This window comes from Cibotium barometz, chromosome 36 (assembly GCF_041138505.1).
Source record: "Cibotium barometz isolate CiBa-2024 chromosome 36, ASM4113850v1, whole genome shotgun sequence".
Classification (NCBI taxonomy): Eukaryota; Viridiplantae; Streptophyta; class Polypodiopsida; order Cyatheales; family Cibotiaceae; genus Cibotium; species Cibotium barometz.
Window position 1 is genome coordinate 22,792,915 of NC_141081.1, and position 5,739 is coordinate 22,798,653.

The following is a 5,739-nucleotide window of genomic DNA, read 5'->3' on the forward strand; positions in this document are numbered from 1 at the left end:
ACATTACACTCCAAGTAGCTCCAAAACCTATAGAGCATGAAGATGTCAACCACCTAATCCTCTATGCTAATATATACCAAATCCACATTTCCTCCTAGAACCTTCTCTCTCACAAAGTGGTACTAAGTGATAATGCACCTCAGTGTGCTTTATCTTAGCATGATAGACTGGGTTACTGGCTAGCTATATACTACTCATGTTGTCATAATAAATTATAATATCCCTATATCCATATCACCAACAAGTAGCTTCTACAACTAAGTTACCTCACACGCTACCATAGAGTAGCACCCCTGTACTCCACCTCTATACTTACAAGATTATTATCAGCAGTTGTTTCTTGTGGCACCCCTGTACTCCACCTCTATACTAGACAAGATTACTATCAGCAACTGTTTCTTGTGGCACCAACTCATGGTAGCACTCCCAAAAGTAAACATAAAGCTACTGGTAGACCTAATGTCTGTGGCACTACTAGCCTAATTAGCATCTGTGTACCCATGTAGCTATATCTCTGTACTAGCCTCGTAGAAAAGTCCATGAATCAACTGTGGAGTTTATGTACTTGAGAATCCATCTAGTTACATCCAACTGTGGCCTCTAGAGGGGTCTGTATAAACTGACTCACAAGTCCAACAACATAGCTCAATTTTAGTCTAGTAGTCTAGCCTAGTAATGGTCATGTACCCACTATGCACCTGTACATAGTGGGATCCTCCAAAAGCTCACCATTTCTATACCTATGAAATATCACGGCTCACCCAAATCCTTCATCTCAAACTTCTGCTTTCAAAAGTATCCTAATATCATGTATGTTAGCAGCATCACTATCACCAATGATAATCAAGTCATCCATATAAGTGACTAATAGCATGATCCCTCTATCTATCTTTTTCACATAAAGTGAAAAATATACATTGGGTAACAAGATACTCACGAATCTTGTTTGACCATGCTCTTGGTACTTGCTTCAAGCCATATAAGGTTTTACGTAACCTGCACATAAAATTTGGATATACATCACTCTCATAACTCGGTGGGTTGCATCGTGTATACTTCTTTGTGCAAATCGCCATGTAAGAAGGCATCATCTAATGTAAAGACCAACCCTTTACTGCAACCATAGCAACGATAGCTCTCATGGTTGCCATTCTCACAACCGAGCTGAATGTCTCCTCATAATCAATGCCATAAGTTTGTGCGTAACCCTTTGGCAACAACCAAACTTGCTTTACACCTACTCACTGATCCATCCAAGTTATGCTTGATCTTATACACCCACTTATATCCAATTACCTTCTTTCCTTAGGTAAAGACACTAACTTCCATGTTATATTTGCATCCAATGTTGCCATCGCCTCATCCACGTCATCTTCCCTTGTATCCAATGCTTGCTACTCAAAACAAGTAGACTCCAAGTTCTATATTTCTTTAACATCTAAGCATAATAATGAGATGTATACCGATCATATCTCAACCTGTTCTTCCCATTGGATATCTAACCCTCGTAGAGCTGCACACAACTGGATCACTGCCAGGTGTTGTCAACACTGCTTTGGCTCTTTGTACACCTGCTATAACAATAACTGGGATCCTAAACTCATCATCAAGGCTTTATTTTAAGCCGCTATCCCCATCAATAAATGAGTGACCCTATTGAAACATTAAGCATTATGAAAGATTGATCCACCTTATCTTTTCCCTTAAGTGGTACATGTGAATTTGCTAAATTTTCAACACTATGGTACCACCAAATCATGTGTCAGTTTCTGGCATTCTTCTTCGACCTTCTTGAACATGGTCTAACAATAGACCCACTACTAGAGGACTTTCCAAGTCTAATAAGCACACATGTGATTGTTGTTGTCCATTCACTCTAGTCATATTGTTGTTTACATCAGCTATGGAATCTTTCACTAGAGTATACTAGCTACTCATCTCATCAAAACTAGCATTCCTACTTTCTCATATCTCACGGCATCTATAATCTTTCTGCTCAAGGGAGTACCCAAATTATGAAGATACATTTTTCTTCTTTAAGATCCAATTTGCTTCTCACTTCATTTAGTACATATACATGATCAATATAGCCAAACACTTTCAAGCGTGCTAAATCTAGTTTTTTTCCATTTAATTTCTATTAAGAAATCATGTCATAAACTGCCTATAGTGGATTCATGTGCATTATATAAACTGTAGTTGCTCTATTGCTTCAACCCAAAACTAATGAAGCATTTCTTCTCATTCATCAATGCGCACGGGAAACTTTTGCAATATGCATGTTCTTCCATTTTGTAACCCCATTTTGGTGTGGGACGTACCTATATGTGAACTGTCTCCTTATCATGTGCTTTCTTTGATAATCCTTGAAATCATTGAAGAAGTGTTCTCCCCCACCATCTAATCTTAGCAATTTTATGTGGATGCCTTAATAACTCTTAACAATATCTTTGAAGCTTTGAAAGTATGTATACACTTCACTTTTCTCTTTCATAAAGTAAACCTAGTGTGGTCTCATCAATTAATGACACATAACAGTAGCATCCCTTGATTGATGTTATTGTTGTTGGACCCTAACATCAGAATGCACCACATCCAATCGTCTTTGACTTAGATTCCTATCATGTGGAAATGCATGCTTAGATTGTTCTCCCAATTAGCATGATTCACATACCTTGTGTATTCCATCCCCTTCAAACTTCCACAAACTTATAACAATGCTTTGGGCCTGTATATTTTTGAGCCATTGAATATTGACAGGACCAATACGCTTATGCCAAATATTAATGTCTACAATCACACCTATACCATGCACAAACATTATAGGCTTCACTTCAGGTATGTTTACATCACATAGACATTCCACTAGTTATGTTTCCCTTTGTAACCATGTGGCACTGGTTATCGAAGTCTTTTACAGTTTATCTATGAGAGTAAACCTCACTTGTACACCCTGCTCAACCATCTATCCACACTGATAGAAACAATTTGCACTTGTGAAATACAAGTTCTCGTCTCAATACTCAAACCATGCAACAGTACTAACCACTTCACGAACATCTTGAGTATATAAATGCATTGTGTATATATATACCTAGATGAATCCAGGAACATGCCCAAATTCACATTTTAGGGACGTGCATATTATATACTCATGGTAGTCAACCCACAAGACCATATAACTATCAACTCCATTATGCATAGTATGGACTAGATACTACAACATCCCCACTAACGTCATCAGTGCCCAATAGTGGGTGTAGAACACTGTATCAAGATATGCTCTCATACACGCACTCCACACACACACACACACACACATACACACACACACATAAGAGCATATATTCACACAAAGCTCTTCGTATTGAGTTTTTGTCAAATCTCTAGAGATGCAAGGCAGACTTAGCCATAATGAAGCCTAGCACGAAGGGAAGTAGCAAATAGAAAGAATTAGTAAAGCAAATAAAGAAAATCTTACTTTAGCTCAACCATTAATGCCAAAAATTATTTGTATGAATAGTAAGGCTAGGCATACCTTGTCTCCACAGGTGTAACTTGGTCTTTGCAAGTGACTATACTGGTCACAAATAAGATCAGATGGTGCTTCTTGCCATCCCAGCTCTGAGCAAGGCAACATGCAACTATAAAAGCTACGGCCTTGCTGAATACACCTTACTTTAGAAGATATTGAATATGAGCCTTAGTTGATTCATCCTTGAGACGATTGAAAGATGCTTGTTTTTCTTCTCTGTAGAGGAACATTTCCTCCTTTGACATCCTGGATTGAGGCAAGACTCTATTGGAAAGCTTGAATTTTGATAGTACTCCGCTCCATAAAGCAGTACTTGCTTAGCTTGATGCAATCAAACCAAATGTCATATCAGCAATGAGGTACGAAGGAAAAAGGCATCACTCACTCAAAAAGAAAACCAAAAGCAATGACAAAAGTGGTTTTCAAGAGTCAAAATCTGTGTGGCTAAATATGATTACGCAGCGCATACCACCAGTTTGGCAGCTTCATCCAATGCAACAGGGCATTACAAGTCACAGTGTCTCCTTTATCTGCCATCTGAGAAAGAATGTGAAGGGCCTGTCTTGAGCACAGGCCATCCATTAAGCTGGTGCAAGTCGCTGTGTCTGGAGGGCAGCCCGTACCTTCCATTTTGTCCAACATTTCCGTTGCTTCATTTATCTTTCCCTAATGCAACAGGGTCTGGGTTGCATCCTTTCTCTGCCATCACAGAATAAATGTGAAGGGCCATGTTGCCTCTGCCTCTCTTGAGCAGGCCATCTATTAAGCTGGTGTAAGTCAGTGTGTTTGGAGGGCAGCCCATACCTTCCATTTTGTCCAACAATTCCATAGCTTCCTCTATCTTTCCCTCCTTGAGACCAACCAATGCAACAGGGCATTGCAGGTCTGCGCTGCACCCTTTCTCTGCCATCAGAGAGAAAATGTGAAGGGCCATGTTGTGTTTGCCTGTCTTGAGCAAGCCATCTATTAAACTGGTGTAAGTCACTATGTCTGGGCTACATCCTTTCTCTGCCATCAGAGAGAAAATGTAAAGGGCCATGTTGCCTTTGCCTGTCTTGAGCAAGCCATCTATTAAGCTGTTGTAAGTCACTGTGTTTGGAGGGCAGCCCATACCTTCCATTTTGTCAAACAATTCTGTAGCTTCCTCTATCTTTCCCTCCTTGACCAACCAATGCATCACTGCATTGCAGGTCACTGTGTTTGGACTGCACCCTTTCTCTGCCATCAGAGAGAAGATGTCAAGGGCCATGTTGCCTTTGCCTATCTTGAGCAAGCCATCTATTAAACTGGTGTAAGTCAGTGTGTCTGGGCTGCATCCTTTGTCTGCCATCAGAGAGAAAATGTGAAGGGCCATGTTGCCTTTGCCTGTCTTGAGCAAGACATCTATTAAGCTGTTGTAAGTCACTGTGTCTGAAGGGCAGCCCATACCTTCCATTTTGTCAAACAATTCTGTAGCTTTATCCATCTTTCCCTCCTTGACCAACGAATGCATCATTGAATTGCAGGTCACTGTGTTTGGACTGCACCCTTTCTCTGCCACATCAGAGAGAAGATGTGAAGGGCCATGTTGCCTTTGCCTGTCTTGAGAGCAAGCCATCTATTAAAATGGTGTAAGTCACTGTGTCTGGAGGGCCGCCCTTAGCGCTCATGTGGTCGAGCAATTGAAAAGCTATTTCCGCCCGGTCATGCTGAGCCAACCAGCCGATCAGCACATTGTAAGTGACTGTGTTGGGCTGGCAGTCCATTTGTTCAACGAAGGCAAGAGCTTCAGTGGCTCTCTCTGAAAAGCAAGATCTTGGGTGGAGACTTTACCCTTGGGGTTGAGGAGGGCGTTGAAGACATGGATGTTGGGAGGTCCCGCATGGAGCGGAAGACTCGTTTGGCCTCGTGAGGTAAGTTAGCCCGGCCGAGGGAGCCGATAAGGGCGGCAAAAAAGTGAGGCATGGGTGGGATGCTGGGCGTCCGAGGGATCTGCCGAGCGGGGAAAGTGTGGGAGTTATAGGCGAAGCGGGGCCATGGCCGACGACGAGGCTTAGCAGGGCAGGCGTGAGCGGATGACGAGGCTTAGCAGGGCAGGCGTGAGCGGATGGAGCGAGGGTGGACTCCATACGCACAGAATGGCAGCGCCTCACGTTTCTTCGAGCGAGTCCTCCTTTGTCTGAGAGGATGATAGATGGAATCTTTTATGCAAGTTTCTTAAATTT

The 5,739-nt window shown here is 41.8% G+C and overlaps 1 pseudogene; it reads right to left on the reverse strand.

Moving 5' to 3' along the window:
- Positions 1-3,471: 3,471 nt before the first annotated feature.
- Positions 3,472-5,479, reverse strand: LOC147617629 (uncharacterized; annotated as a pseudogene).
- Between the last annotated feature and the right edge of the window lie 260 nt (positions 5,480-5,739).